Here is a 16,812-nt window from a genome sequence, read left to right as displayed (position 1 = left end):
GGTGGGCGCAGGGACAGGAAGCACGGGCCCTGTGGGGGCGCAGATGAGGGGCCCCTAGCGCAGTGGAGGTGGGGCTGTGGTCAGTCATGGGGAGGGAGCAGGGCTAGCGAGGTGGGAAAAGGTTGGACCTAGGGTGACCAGCTGTCCAGGTTTGCCTGGGCCTGTCCTTGGAAGCCCCGTAGAGCCAGGCAACCTGGACAGTTGGTCCCTCAAGATGGGGCACCCAGGGGACTTGTTCATGGCTGGAGCGGAGAGTGTAGGGAAAAGGGTGGGGAGAAACAGAAGCAGTGGGGTGACTGGGGGTCTTGCTGCCCATGGAAGAAGGTACAGATCTTAGAGCTACGAGAGAGAGAAAGCTTGGGAGAGGCCCATGCAGGAGGGTGATGTGATGAGATTGGTGACACTTCCAAGGATTCCTGTGCCAGCTGTGGGGAATGCAGTTTGGGGGCAGGAGGTGTCATTGAACAAGGACCTGGCCTGGGGACGGTCTTCCTAGGGCCAGTAGTACGTGGGTTCTTCACCTTGTGCAGGAAAGATTTCACAGAACGTGTCCAGGTGACTTTGAGCGTACGTTTATTAAAGCTGGGGACAGTGAAACAAAGAAAGGACTTAGGGTAGAAGCAGCAACAGGTGAGAGCCTAGGTGGTGCTCTGCTTTGGCCACCTAGACATGCTACAGGAAAGAAGTGAGCCAAGGCAGGCTGCTGTTAGCTCACTGGGAGGTCAGAGAAGAGGGGGGCCCAGAGACAGGATCAGGGGGTAAGCCTGGGACAAGCTGCCGCTGCCCACTGCTCCCCTGGTTGCAAGTCTCATGGGAAACCTTAGAGTTTAGGAGAAAGAAAGTAAAAAGTTCATGCCTGAGAAAAGGCATGGATATGCTTTTTTTTTCCCTCTCTTGAGGGCTTTTATTTCTCTTCTGTGGGCAAGAATCTTAGGAGAGGGTTTCAGCAGAATGTTCATCAGCTTTCCAAGTGCATTTTTAATATGCTGAGGCATCAAAATGAGCATATAGGGAAACTTGGGATTGTTCTCTGGTCAGCTTCACCGCTCTGTCTGGCTTTGGTCGGGATTTGTTACTTTTCCCCCTGACTTCATCTGTCTTTGGGTTTGGCTGGCACAAATGGCATTAATTGGGTCTCTGTTCTCTATCTCCCCGACCAAGGGTGGGGATGTATAAACCATCTGCTCTCAAGTGTCCTTGGTTAGGGACAATAAAGTCTTGCGATTCACTGGCTGGCTGTAAGTTGTTCAAATTGTTTGGCCTTGTTAAACTATTTTGTCTCAGTTTCCCCATTCCATTTGCCCAGGAATTTTCCTGGCTTCTTACTATCCTGCCTCAGAGGGAGCAGAGAAAACACCCCACACGGGGTCCCTGAGAGTGAGGTCCCGGGGGGGGGCTGTGGAGGATTCAGACAGTGACTCTGAGCTTTTTAAGGTGGATCGGGGTGGTGACAGAGCCCCTCTCAGAGCCCAATGAGAACCATGGACCCTCTCCTCCTAGAGATGCACATGGCTACACGCACCTGTACTCTCTTTCTCACGCACACATGTTGTTACAGGCGGACTCAGGGAGGTCGCAGACCCCCGAGCTTCATCATGGACCCAGGACTCTGAGCCTCAGGTGGCCATGTACTGTGCTGGCCATTGCCATTTCTTTGACAATCCAGCATCACTCCTCCCCTTCCCGTGTCTGCCTCCCTCCCCCAGGGCCACAGGGGCTAGATCCTTCCTGTCTCCTCCGGGCCCAGCAGGGCAGCCACTGACCAGGCTCACCCATCAACTGGTGCTCGCGCCTCCTCAGCCAGGCCTCAGCCTGAGGGACAGTTCCTCATCCCGGGCGGCACAGTGGCCAGCCCTTTCCCAGGGCCATCGTGGTCATTCTGAGTCCAGACAGTGTGACTTGCATTTCCCAGAGTGCCACCCGTGGGTCATGGACTGTGGTGCCATCACCAACATTTGTTCGCCTGGGACAGGACGGGGCTCCTGCCCTGACGAAGCCACATGGAACAATGGAATCGTTTCTTTTCCTGTCCTGCCCGGCTGATCTCAATAGCTGCAAACCAGCGTTTGGGTGAAGCTTCAGGCCCTGAATTGTACAGAATGGAGCAAAGGCGACCTCCCGCCAACTCTCTCGCTCCCCAAATCATGAGCTTTCTCCGGAGGAGCCTTTGAGTCACATCGCCTCCCCGTCAGAGCTGCTTTCTTCTTTCCCTTGATGAGATTGAAGTGTCAGCTTTCCCGGCAGTGCCTGGAGAAAGCGAGAAGGAGGACAGGCCTCGCCCCCTCCACGGCCGCGCTGCTGACGCCTTTCGGGGGAGATGCGAGACTTCTCCCTGCGCGCACCTGGCTCTCCTGCAGATTCGTAAATGGCGATGCACGTAAGAAGTGCATGACTTCGTCAAGAAATTAAAAATAGAACGACCGTATGATCCAGCAATCCCAATTCTGGCTTATACCCAAAATAACTGAAAGCAGGGTCTCCAACAGATATTTGCACAAACGTGTCCATAGCAGCTTACTCACAAGAGCCGAAAGGGGGAGGCAAACCATGTGCCCATCGGCAGATGAATGGATAAAATGTGGTCTCTCCATACAATGGAGTATTATTCAGCCATAAAAAGGAAGGAAGTCCTGTCACGTGCACAGCACAGCTGAACCTTGGGGCCGGAGGCGGCAGTGGAAGCGGGGCTTCCCCTGGCTTCTCAAGCAGCAGAGGCCTGGGCCGGAGGAGAGTGGGGAAATGCCAGGTGCCTCCTTATGTGGACACCTGAGGACTCCCAGGACCACCGGGCGCCTTACAGGGGAAGGGGGCCCACAGTACAAGTGAGGCAGGTCATCGGTGGGACAGAGGCAGGCCTGGGCACCTTTAGAATTCAGCAGAGCACTGTTTAGGGCGGTGGGGTCTGCAGGAAACGAGCCTAGAAGGGACCCCGTGGCAGTACCCCTGCGACTGGCAAAAGATCGTGGTGCCAGAGCCTTCACTATTCCAGAACCATGAGAGAACACAGCTCATTGTTTTAAGCCACCGAGCTTGTGGCAATTGGCTGGAGCAGCCCCAGCAAACTAACTAATATATCTCCATTTTACAGGTGAGGAAACTGAGGGTCACACGTCACTAAGTGAAGCATCGGGATCTGAATATGGAATTTCAGCATCCAAGCTCAGGCTTTTGTCTGCTGTCCTGCCTTGGGAGAGATGTCCACTCTCTCCAGGACGTGGAGGACCATGTACGCTGTGCACCATGTCTGTCTTAGTCCAGGTTTTCTAGAAAACAGACCTCGAGACAAGACTCGAGTGCTAATGTCGTACTAGAAGGAACGGTCCCAGGGCAGTGAGGGTGAGGATGGTGGAGACCTAAACAGAACGCCACTCTCCTGGGCTCGCCGCTGCAGAGAGGTGTCCCAGGGCACGAGGCCATGGGGATGCTTCCCAGCAGGATGCATAGACTGTCTGGGAACATCTTTCAAGAGGAGGAAAGGAGACGAATTTATCATCTGCATCCTGTCTTCTGTCACCTCCTTTCAAAGTTGCTCCCATGGAGCGCGGCTGGCCTGGCTCAGCGGTTGAGCGTCGACCTAGGATCCGGGAGATCGAGGTTCAATTCCCGGTCAGGGCACATGCCAGGGTTGCGGGCTCAATACCCCAGGAGGGGGCGTGCAGGAGGCGGCCAATCAAGGACTCTCTCATCATTGATGTTTCTCTCTCTCTCCCTCTTCCTTTCTCTCTCTGAGATCAATAAAGACATATTTTAAAAATTAAAACAAAAAATTTGTTCCCGTGGGGAATAAACTCTCCCACATGCTGGGTGCATCACCTGGAACCTTCTGGCAACTGCAGGGGAAGCCCAAGGCCATGCACTTGCCTGCAGGAGGTCAGGACGATAGCATGGAGAGGCAGACGCCCACACTCTGTGGAGCAGAGATGCCCCACTGTCCAGCTGAGCCTACAGGTGACACCGAGAGGGACAATAGGACATCTGCTCAGGGAAGCCTGTTCTACAGCAATGGGTGAGTAAAGCAGCAGTGATTCACACTCTGCTTCCCGCGGGGCTGAGATCTACACAAGGCCCCTGTGAAATGTCAGTGGGCGAGGACTTGGAGAAGCACGCGTGTGAGGACCCCCCCTGAGTGAGGCATGGGTGTAGGAGGCTCTTTGGGGGGAGGCTCCCGTTTCCAACCCCCGTCCTCCTCTGTCCCTTCTGAGATATTTGCAGCTAAGAATTGCGGGACAGTTGGAAGCAGCAGGGCCCAAAGATATTGCAAGCTTGGGGGCTGCAGCGTGACCCATAGGTGGCCCTTCTGATGAGGGTCTACAGGGACACTGAGCTGTGTCAGAACAGCAGTAAGCCTTCTCCGAGGAGAAGCAGCATCACAGGACACTTAGCCCAGTCACCTGGGTCCAGGTCCTTTTGGGGCCAGGGGAGGGCTTCAGGCAAGGGCAGTGTTCACACCTGCACCAAGGGGAGTGATCCCTCCATTCCAAACAAGCATCAGCTCCCAGAAAAGTCGCCGGAGGGCCCTGCAGTTCCTCTAGCACAGACACAGCCCAGAGAGGGCACGGTCTGCCCAAGGTTGCACAGCAAGGCAGTGGCATGGTCTGGCCTGCTCCTGGGTCCTGGTTCCCGTCCTAGGCTTCTCCTGGACCCTAACATCCCTGCTGCGGCTGTCCAGGCAAGAGGAGTGGGCCTCCTGGGCATAGTGCTCCAGGCTGGGCCCCAGTGGACAGAGAGGCAGGAGAGCTGCCCCCACTCAGCAGCCCATTCCCTCTGGCTGCGAGGGCAGCTGGTCCCAGTCTGACTGGCTGTCATGGTTGTCATCTGCCCTGGCAACAAGCCAAGGCTGATAGCGAGTGCCATTGCCATGGAAACCATGAGTCAGGGCCACACTAGGCAGAGCCAAGCATGCCAGGGGCTCTCAGGGCCTCTCGCCTGGCAACAAGAAAGGCGATGCCTGGCACACGGCATCTCCTTGGGACTCATTAACAGGGTGGAGAGGGGGTGATGGGGAGGGGGCGGGCGAGCAGTCGGGAGGAAAGGAGAGGGAGAGAGGGGGGAGGGAGGTAGAGTAACAGCACAGCCTCGGGACCAGCTTAGGGCTGCCAAGCTCAGACCACAAGGGCGGAGGGGTCTCTCCTGCCAAGTAGTGAAATCTGCCACTTACCGAATGCTAGAGGCCAAACTCCTGGAGACGGGTGCTCCAGGACGGGCACCCTAGATGCAATCTTTTAGCAGTGATGGAGAGTCAGGGAGGCTCTGGGTCATGAGGTTCAGCCTGAGAGGCCACCCAGAGCAGCCACTCACTTCCTGGGGTGCAGGGAGGTTTGGAGATTTGCCCGGGATCCTGCAGTGGGGTCCACGTGGGAGCCAGGAAGGCAAGGGGAGGAGAGCCCTCCCCAGCCATGAGCCTCCTCCTGCTCTCCATCTGGTAGACAAGGCGTGTGAGGGCCTGCCGGCTCCAGAGGAGGCTGGCTCACACAGGAGCCCCTGGCATGGCCTGGGCCAGCAGGGGACGCCCCCCCCAGATCTGCCATGGGTACCCGAGTTGTGTTGGTGAGTCAGCTGCTGGCTTCACAGCTCAGGGGCAGTCAGGTTCCCAGGCTAGCCAATGCCAACCCCACTACCATATCCTGTGGCATTTCCTTCTGCCCCATGGTCCAGAGACAGACCCTTCTGAAAATAGGGCAGAGCCCACCCCGGGGAGGCCCAAGCAGTCTGCAGGCCCACAGCCCACAAGTGAGGGCTATTGCACCTGCTCACCCTGGGGGACGTTCCTCTCATTTCCTTACGGATGAGGGCTGGTGAGAGAGGGGCTACAGAGATCAAAAGAGGGGGAACTGGGCTTTGAAGCCAGGGCTTGGTGATCCCAGAACAACGTCATTAGCCACTGTGCCGCTGAACAATGCCAGGGGGCTGGGCCATCAGTGGGAGCCACTCGTCCGTCGTGGGGGAGGCTGCTGGAGCTTGCACAGCCCCCACTGTGCACAGGTCTGTGGGCACCCCAAGGACAGAGAGCCAAGTGCTGGGGGGCAACCCCTCTGTCCTGCGCCTCAGAGTGGGGGAGGGGCGATGGCAGTGAGAACTTTGGGGTGCAGCCCCTCAGCTGGAAGGGAGGTGCTCCGACCCCTCCCGCAGGTTTGCGGAGCAAGCAACAAAGTTCAGTAAAGTGTTCACGTTGCGGGGAAGGGAAGCTGAGCTTTAGGTGCAGGCCCAGGGCAGAGCCCACTCACCTCGCCCGCGAGCCAAGGCCCAAGTGGGGAGCTGTGACGGATCCCTTCATTAGAGCGACACCCTGCGCGTCCCGGGAAGACCAGGCGACACTGTTGTCTTTTCCGCCCGGGGTGGATGGGCTGGAAGAGCGCGTTCAAAATGAGATTACATCTTATACATGTTTAATGCGCTGTTCACGCCATTTAAAATGCGGCTCTATTAAAATAGCGGGGAGGGGAAAATTGACTCTCAGAGCGCGGTGTGGAGAGAATGGATCACTAGTGAAATGAATAATATATTAACAGAATATTGATGTTGCTTCTCATATTAATGGTATACATCACAGGACCCTCAGGCTGTCAGCAGAGGTTTAAAAGAAAAAAAAGGCAATTTCGAGTTTCCAGACCGAGAAGCCTGCGGCCCACGGGCCGTGGGACTGTCTGCCTGGGGGCCACGTCAGTGATGACCCAGGTTTTCCAGGCAAGCCGGCAAGGAGAGGCCGCGGTGATGCTGTGGGCAGGCGGCACCTCAGTACCAGCCGCTTCCCTTACCAATGCCAACTGTTTGCCCAGGATATGAGGAACGTGATGAGATGGGGTCCCTTGCCCACCGGCCAGGACAGAGGCTGCCCGAGAAATGCGTGCAGCCCAGGCAGAGCCGGTGGCCCTGCTCCCCGGGCCTGTAGGCAGCAAGCATCCAGTCGTGTCTGTAGCTCCCACATGCAAGTATGTGTGGAATGAGCATCTGGTGAATGAGTGTTTGCCTCCCAGCCCTCCTGAGAGAGAGCCAAGGCACTGTGGAAGCGTGCAGAATAGCTAGGTGGGGTGGGGTGGTGGGGGTGGGAAAGGGTGGCCTACACCATCGGCATGCACAATTTTCACACCATAGCAGGGCATGGAGAACCCAGTCCTCAGAAAATAGAAACCAGGGTCAGGATCCATAGAGTTCGCCCTGGGGAGGAAATAAAGGCAAGGAGCTGCCCTCAGTGGGACAAATTAGAAACCAGGCAAGAACATCCCAGAAAAATTCCTCCCAACGCCCTTGGAAACGCCTATTGTCAGGACCCAGCCGCTCATGTCCCAGTCGTAGACCCGTGGGGACCACCAGGGCCCGAGCTGGTTGTGCTGACATCTAATTGTTTAGAACATGGAGAAGAAAGGCCCCCACCCCCACCCCTGCTCACACAAGGAGCGGAAATCCTGGGATGGACGGGAGCCCAGCCCTGCCAGCTGTGGCACATGCCCTGGGTACTCATCACAGTCACCGCGTGGGCGCTGGGCCAGCACCCTCCAGGCCTGGTCTCCGATGCTGCTCACAGCAGTGGGCAGGGCCTGCGCGTGTTTTCCCCTTTAGAGAGGAGAGAAAGGAAGACCACAGACGGTCGGGGATGTGCCCAAGCTGTCCCAGCTGCTATGAGGCCAGGATCACTGGATTATTCAGCACATGTTGACTACTTCTAGCCCATCGGCGTTGGGCTCAGCCAGGTGCTCGGAGGCAGTGAGCCACCCACTCCTGACACAGCCGTCCTAACAACCACCAGGCGTCATCTCATCTGGGTCCTTGAGCGTGCTCAGGGGCAGTGTCCCCCGGATGTGCACAGCAGCGACGGTGACAGGCCAGAGCCTGTGGCTTCAGCCTTGCCTCCAAGGGCACCCATCTCCCAGGGTTGTGGGGGGATGCATGGGGTGGTCATGGAGGTTCTTACAGAAAGCCCGCCTGGGTCACTGTGACTGGCTGCTGAGCTGGACTCCCTTCTGTGCTGTGGTGCCTGACCCGCCATGGGTGGCAGGGACCACATCTGAGCGTGGAACTCCGGGCCAGCCCCATCCTGGGAAGACAATGCAGCAGAACTCAGGCTGAGAGGTAAAACGTGTCCATGGCAACCAAATCTGCCCCATAGAGGGTCAGTCACCGGCTTCAGTTAGCCGAAACCACAAGCCAGAGAAACTGGGATGCGGACCCAAGTGGCTCGATGCAGCAGGTCACAAGCTCCGTGGTCCCTTGGGCTGCAGTGGAGCGTCGGCTGCCGGGAAAGTAGGCCAAGCACGGAAGTCCCCTCTCCCTCCTCACGCGCTGGGAAAAGACCTCAGGCCACCTGTGGAGACGGCTGTGAGCTAAGGCAGGGATGCCAGTCTCAGGCTGTGGGCCTGGGGAGCAGGCATGCCATCCCGGAGATTTGGGGAGTACAGTCTCCCCGCCTCCTGGCAGCAATCACTCCAAGAATGCCCATGTGTGCTCACCAGGGAGGACCGACCACCAGCATCCTCACTGATGCAGGACAGGAGACACTGGATAGAGTCCCGCCTCCGTGTATGGACATATGAACCAACTGGGGCTCAGAAAGGACACCAGCTGGCCTCAGTGTCACTCAGCGAGGCGGGCAGAGCTGGCAGCAGAGCCCAGCTAGCCTGACGTCCAAACCAGCCTCTTTGTACTTTGCTGGTGAAATCATCCAGGGAGATTTTGAAAATCCCAGGCCAGTGAGATGGGCGTCTCTCGGCAGGGGTGGCCTTGAGTCTTTGTCAAAGTCCGAGCCATTTCACTGGGCGACCAGGGTCACTGTGCTGCCCGGAACTCTGGTCTGCTGCCTGGCTGGCTTCATCCATCGGCGGCAAAGAACTTGACAGTATTTGAAAACACTGTATCTCTCTGAAGCCGCTTATGAGCCTTCTCCCCACAATCTTGTCTGTGCCATTTACCTACGTGGCCGACCGTGTCATCATAGATGGTCCCAAGGCCAAACCTAAAGGATCAGAAGTTCTCAAACGGGAGAATATTCCCCTTTCCCTTCTCTGAGCAGCCTTTGCTGAGGGGCCCCCACTCCCACCCGGTGCCCCTGGGGTTCTCTCTGTCCTCGGCCCTGCCCCAGCCCCCCCCTGGCTGCCCTTACCACCCTGGGCGCTGAGCACCTCCAGCCACTTCACCTGCCCCTCCCGGCGCAGCCGTGAGCTCCATGTCCAGCTTGCCCTCACATAGCCCCTCCGCACATGCCCCATCCTCGGCGCGCCCCTCCTGGCCGAATGGATGAATGCCGAGGCTCACTTGTCACGACAATGACAGTCAGAGGAACTTGAGAAGTAAATGGGAAATGCTGGGATGTCTCCGCTGCGAGCGTTCATTCTTTCGGACCAACCCACCCATCTCGATGTCATCATCCAAAGAAGCTTTGAAACCCTCAGCCCGGGGGGCAGCTCCTTGGTGGGGAATTGAAGCCTGTGAGCATTTATACTCTAAAAAGTCGTGTGTGGCTACCTTTTGGTCATTTTGAGAAAAATCTCTACTTCATCCTAATTCACACAGAATGCGTGTTAGTGGTGCTGTAGGCTGAATGTGCCCCCCCCCCATTCGGATGTTACATTATAACCCCCGATGGGATGGTGCTGGGAGGTGGAGCCTTTGGGAGGTGAATAGGTCATGAGGGTGGGGTCCTCATGATGGGATTAGTGTCCTTATAAAAGAGACCCCTCCCACCATGGGAGGTTAGGGCAAGAAAATGGTCGTCTATGAACAAGAGATTGGTCCTCAGCAGATGCCAAGTCTGTGAGGATCTTGGTCTCAGACTTCCCAGCCTCAGAACTGTGGGAAATTTCTGTATTTATAAGCCCCCAGTCTGTGGTGGTTGATTATAGCAGCCTGAAAGGACTAAGACAGCAGGTCTTCAAAGGTAGCAAACAGCCACAGTGCCCCCAGACACCATGGATTCTGAGTCACATCCTCAGTGGACATATACATTCTTAAAGGCAGCAAAAGAGCTTTGATCTTCAAACTTGTTCCAAGGTGAGCCACAGTGCAGTGGGGCGGGGGAGCTGAAGGTCAAGGTCCTGACTCCGAAGGTACAGCGTCCTGGCTCCGTGGCCCTGGGCACTGCCTCTGTGCACACACAGACGCCTACCCTCACCCAGGGCTGCCGGGGACTGGCGGGCAGGGCCTCCTCGTGCAATGATTCCACAGGCCGTTCAGGCCCCAGGCAGACCAACAGCCACCAAAGGGGAGCATCCTGATGGTGCACCAGGCTCCACCGGCCAGGACATTTGCAAACCGTGCACAGCCAGGCCTGCTTTCTGTGGAACAGAAAGAAGAGGGGAGATCAGGGGCCTGGACTGAAATACAGAAAGCCCAGCGGGGGTCCAGGTGGCAACTGGAAGTGTCATAAAGGTGGACAGTGTGGGGGAGGGGGGCTTCTTTCCAGACCTGCCTCAGAGCCAAAGGCCAGGGTGGTGGCTCTGAAGTCCACGGCCATCCCCTCACCTTCTCGCCTCCCTGTGTCTCTCAGGCCTGCACCTTCCTTTCTGGGGCAGTCTTTTCTGGATCTCCATCAAGGAGCATGTGGCCCAGCTGGGGACACAGTGGTGACTCAGGGCAACTGTCACAGGCACAGGCTTTCTCCTGCCTTTCACTGGAGAGGCCCACGGCTCCTCCTCGTTTGGTCACCAGCAGAGGCTGCTGTGGGTGCAGAGTGGGGTCTCTGCTCCCCCAGGATGGGCAGGTCAGAGGCACACCGGGCCAGCCTGGGCCCCCTCAGCCCTTTTGCTCAGAAAGGAGTCGCAAGATGGGAAGATTGGGAGGGGTTGGCCAGCAGAACGTTCTGGTCTCAGCTGTGAGAACCTTTGCTCCAGGGTGGAGTTGCAGGAAGGAAGGGGAGGGGGAGCTCCATCCTGGTCTCATAAAAAGGCAATGCGACCGGTCTCAGCTGCTGCTGGACCCGTTAAAAGCCTAATTTCCACTCACCTATAACTTTATTGGGCTCATCCGAGCTATTCATCAAACGAGCCTGTCTGGAGAAGGGTGGGTTGCGGCTTTTATGGAAATGTCTTCAGGTGGCAAATGCATTAGTCTTTATGGCCCCGCACACAGATGTGCCCTCACGGGGGAAAGAGCCGCCTCACCCTGGCCGGGCCGTTAGAGGCTACTGGTGAGACGCTGGGAGACCAGCTGTCTGGACACCCGTCCCATGCATGGGTCTTGGGGTCTGGGGTGGGTCCCTGCCACATCCCTGGAGTTTGGGTAACATTTTCCGTCCTAGGGAGCTACCAGCTGACTGTCTCACGGCCCCCCTCCCCTCCCCGCCCCAATCCCCAGCTGCCCTGCCCTTCAGCCACGCGCTGGAGCCGACATGTATTTTTGGAAACTGGTCCCTGGGTAGAGCCTGGAGAGTCTGGATAAGGAGTGGACAGGCTGTGGAAAACTGTGACAGGTGGCCCTTGGGGCACAGGGCTTGCAGGTTGTGAAAATGTGGAGGGGAAGAGATGCAAGATGCAGGAGAAGAGCTCGCATGCTTCCCCCGCCCTGGAGAGGGAGGGGCGGCTGGACTTACCCTCGAGGCTGCCGGTCTCCTCTGCCAGGGATGAAAGCCCCTTGGAGACCAGAGGAAACGGGGATCAGAGTGAATCCCCCAGGCTCGGGGCTAGCTCTGCAGCTCCACCATTCAGGGGCTTGGAGCACGTTACGTGGCCTCTCTGAACCTTGGTCTCCTCACCTGTGAAGTGGAGGTCGCCCCCCCACCCCCCACCCCCCACCCCCCATGCTGCTGGGTCTTCGTGGGGATTAAGGCAGCCAGTAGCACAAAGCATTTAGCAACAGGCCTGGATCCTACAAGCCCGGAGCTCACATCAGCACCCCTATTGTCACCGAGATGGATTGCGCCCATTGAGGCCTGGCGGGGAGGGCGGCAGGTGCGCCTTGTTCTGCCCCGAGCTCAGCTGAAGTGAGAGGCTGGGCTATCAACTCCTCGGACTTCACTCCAGGACCGAGTGGCTCCTCAGCCCCTGCTGACCAAACGAACGGAGGGTTGTGTTCCAGCCCGGCTGGGTAGGTTTTACATTTGTCTGCCTGTTCCAGGAAGAATTTCCAGTACTTAGCTGCTGTTGACAATACTCGAGATGTTACTAAGGAGAAGAGAGTGGAACCCCACACATCTGGAGACAACGGCAGCAACCTGTCTGGTGGGCTGTTGTGTAGATTAAATGAGTCGAATCACACAAAGAGCTCGGAGCCAAGTGCTGTGTGCATGTGTGTGTGTGTGTGCTCTTGTACATTATTTAGAGTATTTTCTTTGAGATTCTGGCTGCCATCATAAAACAGGTCCTGGTTAGTCATGGGATGTATCCCACACTGGTGGAGTTAATAGAGAGACGCAAAGACCCCAGGTGGTGCCTGCTCACCTCCTGAGCCCCGGGTGCCTACTCTGATACCTAATTACAAGATGGGTGTTTCCAGCATAAGAGGCCCGGGTGACCCCTCCCATACCCTTGACCCCCTGCTGCCCACTAAGGTCCCCTTGCCGAAGTCCAGGGAGTCCAGAGGGAGCAGGTCAAGACTCTGAGCAAGATCGGGAGACTTGGAGGGTTGGGGCAGGGGAGAGGCATAATCAACGTAGGTTTTAATCCACGTAGGTGTTGTTGTTTTTTAAATTTATCTTTATTGTTGAAAGTATTACAGGTGTCCTATTTCCCCCCCCCCAATTGATCCGCTCCACCTTGCTCCCACCCCCTCCCCAGGCCTTCACCCCTTCATTGTCTGTGTCCATGGGTTATGCATATATGCATATAACTTCTTTGGTTAATCTCTTCCCACCCTCCACCCTCCTTCCCACTTTCCTCCGAAATATGATCGTCTGTTACATGCTTCAATGTCTCTGGATCTATTTAGTTCGTCAAATTCTTTTGTTCATTAGCTTCTTCTTAAAGAAGACCCTTCAACATTTCCTGTAGTGCTGGTCTGGTGGTGATGACCTCCTTTAGCTTTTCCTTGTCTGAGAAGCTCTTTATCTGACATTCAATTCTAAATGACAGCTTTGCTGGGTAGAGCAATCTTGCTTGTAGTTCCATGTTTTTCATCCCTTTGAATATTTCTTGCCACTCCCTTCTAGCCTGCAAAATTTCTGTTGAGAAATCAGCTGACAGTCGTATGGGTGCTCCCTTGTAGGTAACTAACTGCTTTTCTCTTGCTGCTTTTAAGATTCTCTCTTTGTCTTTAACCTTTGGCATTTTCATTATGATGTGTCTTGCTGTGGGCCTCTTTGGGTTCCTCTTGTTTGGGACCCTCTGTGCTTCCTGGACTTGTAAGTCGATTTCTTTCCCCAGGTAGGGGAAGTTTTCTGTAATTATTTTTTTCAAATAGGTTTTCAATTTCTTGCTCTCTTTCCTCTCCTTCTGGCAACCCAATAATACAAATGTTGGGCCTCTTGAAGTTGTCCGAGAGGCTCCTTATGCTATCTTCATATTTCTGGATTCTTTTTTCTTTTTGCTCTTCTGGTTGGAGTGTTTTTTGTTTCCTCATGTTCCAAATTGCTGATGTGATTCTCAGCGTCCTCTACTCTACTGTTGATTCCCTGTAAATTATTCTTCATTTCAGTTCCTGTAGCCTTCATTTCAAATTGGTCCTTTATTATGTCATCGATTTTCTCAATTATTTTTGTCATACTCTTACTAATATCCTTGAGCATCCTTATAACCATTATTCTGAACTTTATCTGTTAGCTTGCTTGGATCTATTTCATTTAGTTCCTCTTCTAGAGATTTCTTCTTTTCTTTCCTTTGTGACATGTTTCTTTGCCTCCACATTTTGGCTGCTTCCAGATGTTTGTTTCTATGTATTGGGTAGAGCTGCTATGTCTCCTGGAATTTGTAGAGTGGCTTTGTGTAGTAAGTGTCCTGTAGGGCCCAGTGGCTCAGGCTCCCCAGTCACCTGAGCTTGGCCTTCTAGGTGCTCCCCTGTGTGGGCTGTGTGCACTGTCCTGTTGTAGCTGAGCCTTGGTTGCTGTTGGCATCACTGGGAGGAATTGACCCCCAGGCAGTCACCTGTGAGGACCAGCTGCAACTACAGCCAGAGAGCTGCTGTGCTGGAGACACCCCTATGGAGCAGGATTCACTTCAGTGGAGCTTTGGTGTTCACCAAGTGGGCCCCTTGAGTGTGTCACTCGTGGATGTGGTAGGGTTGTCATCCAGCGTGGTCGAGTCTGACCACCAGGTGCACTGTCTCTGGGGCGTCCTAGGATGTGCACAGTCAGCCTGTGCCAGTGCCTTTCCCAGGGCCACCCAGCCTGAGTTACACAGCAAACTGTAGTTGGCTGCTCCTTGTGCTGGGCTTGGAGGTGCCCAGGAGAGGCCAAGCTATGAGCCAGTGCAGCTGCCGCTAGTGCCAGGCCTGGGGCCACTTATCAAGCTGTATGGATCCCGCTGCTGCTTCTTGGAGAGATTTTAAGAAAGTCCTAAGCATGGGGCTCGAGAGGCCACTTGCACAGAAAAGCCCCCGGAAATGGCCTGGATGAGCTGCAGGTGGGAGGGGCGGGGCCTCCGGGAATCAGGGGGCGGGGCCAAAGGTGCGAGTCAGGTGCTGGCGATTCAAACATGGCGCCTGCCTGCCGGCTGTGTGGGGGGAGGACTCGCCAAAGGAGCCGTGGCCTCCGCCAGCCCCTCTGCCTGGGAGGAAGCCGCCCCTCCATCTCTCGCCCAGATTCCAGGCAGGTTAGTTCCTCCCCGAGTGTCCCGGGTCCTTTCCAGCCGCTGCCCAGGGCTGGGCTCAGAGGGAGCGTCCGAGTGAGTCCGCGCCGGGCCCTTTAGAGGAGCTGCTGGGGCTCCCGCGGCCTCCGCGACCCTCAGCCACAGTCCCCGCTGGTTTCACAGCCCGAAGGTGTGGGGACGTCTCTTCCCGGCCTGGAGCCCTGGGCAGGGGGCCTGCTGTGGGGCTGGGACCCCTCCCTCCTCCGGGAGAACTCCGCCGCCGAGATTCCCTCCCGGGTTTCAACCCCAGCACCGGGTGTGGGCCTGCGGCCGCGTCTCCACCCCTCCTCCTGATCTCAATGCTTCTTCAGCTCCCTGGTTGTGGGGCTTCTGTGCAGCCAGATCTCAGGAGGCCCTGAGTGACGGTGGTTCTGTGTTTTAGTTGTGATTTTGATGTGGTTGCGAGAGGCGGCGGGGGCAGCTGTTACCTACGCCGCCGTTTTGTTTCCCCCCACGTAGGTTTTAAGGGGCTGAAAGTAGACAGGAGACAGGACAGATTGACGGCGACAATCCAGGGAAGAGATGGTAATCACTTGGGCTAGGCTAGGAGCTGTAGAAGAAACAAGCAGATTCTGGGTAAGTTACAAAGGTTGCCAAAGGGACTTATTGACAAATAAATGTGGCATTTGAAAAAGAGAGAGGTCCAGGTGACCCCAAGGTTTGGACTGAAACACCAGAGGGTGGAGTTGCCATCATCTGAGGCGGGAAGGCTGCGAGGAGCAGGTCGTGGGGATCAAAGCTGAAAAGAAACCAGGGGTCCACCTGAGCCCACTGTGAACCCATTTCGGGAGACAGGGAGAGGAGTGGAAGGCAGGGGGTGGAGACCCAGGGACCCTGCCCACCACCTGTCTGCCTTCCAAGTGTTCCTCTTCAAGGGGGCTGCCCAGCGGAGCCCCCACCAGAAGGCCAAGGCCTCCCACTCCTGCAGAAACCTTCAGGGAGCCATCAGCATGGCTCCTCTTCACTGCCGGCGAATACCTCAGCCCGGAATGTCTAACACAGCAGGGTCCCCTAAAAGGTGCCATAGCTACCTGGCCCTGCCGCCTTCTTCTCGATGGGTGCCCCTGTCCCCTGGGTTAGCACTTCTCAGCCCTGAGGCTGCTTGGTCTTTCTGCACAAAGGTACAGCTCTCCTGGCACAGAACCAGAATCCCTCTCCTTCAGAAATACTGTGTGTCCGTCTGCCTGCTGGTGGCCTCCCAGCTCTCCCTCCCCATGCTCAGCATGTGGCTTGAGCTCTTTATAATTCATCAAAAAGGTCACACATAATGAGCTCGGCTCTTACGCTGCAGCTGGGGCTGTCAGCTCACCTTAGGAACCCACACCCTGGACAAGACCCTTAGATCTTGTCACCCTGAGGCTGGAGATGAATCACATGTGTCAGGCCACCGAGCCAGCACTGCCCTCTCTTCCTGAGGACCAGCTGTGTGTATAGATGCCATTTCCCATAATCCTCCTGGCCATGCTGGAGGGAAGGTGCCCACCGACCCATTTTGCAGATGATAAAACCGAGGTCCCAAGAGGTTTAGTATCTTGTCCAAGGTCCTTTTGTGGGTGCCAACTAAAGAATCAACCTTATCCAGGGAGGTCTGGCCTTTATCCTTGGCTCCTGGGAGGCACTCTCTAAGCCCTCATAGTGTCCTGCCTGATAAGAGCATCTTTGATTACCGGGGGGCCTTGGGCCATGCCAGAAAGTCTAGTGCTGTGCATAAGGGTGGGACTTTGGGTCATATCATATCAGCTTGACCTCCAGAGGAGCTGGGGTCGCCTATGGGGACAATCAGCCATGTCTCTGATGGAGCTCCAATAAAGACTTTGGACACCAAGGCTTAGGGGGCTTTCCCGATGCGCAGTACTTTGTACGTATTGTCACATGTCATTGCTGGGATGTTAGTGCTGTCCATGGCTCTGCTGGGAGGGGGCAACTGGAGTTCCACACATGGAACCCTCCTGGACTCTGCCCCCTGTGTCTCTGTCCTTGGTGACTTGAGTCTGTCTCCTTTGCTGTAAACCCCTCCCTGAGTATGACCGCTCTCTCTGAGCTAAGTCCTTCTGGTGTCCTTGGCTCATGGCCGCATCATTCCAGTCTCCCCTCCATCACCACGTGG

The sequence above is a fragment of the Miniopterus schreibersii genome, assembly GCF_964146895.1.
Source record: "Miniopterus schreibersii genome assembly, chromosome: 4".
NCBI lineage: Eukaryota > Metazoa > Chordata > Mammalia > Chiroptera > Miniopteridae > Miniopterus > Miniopterus schreibersii.
This window is presented reverse-complemented; position numbering follows the sequence as displayed.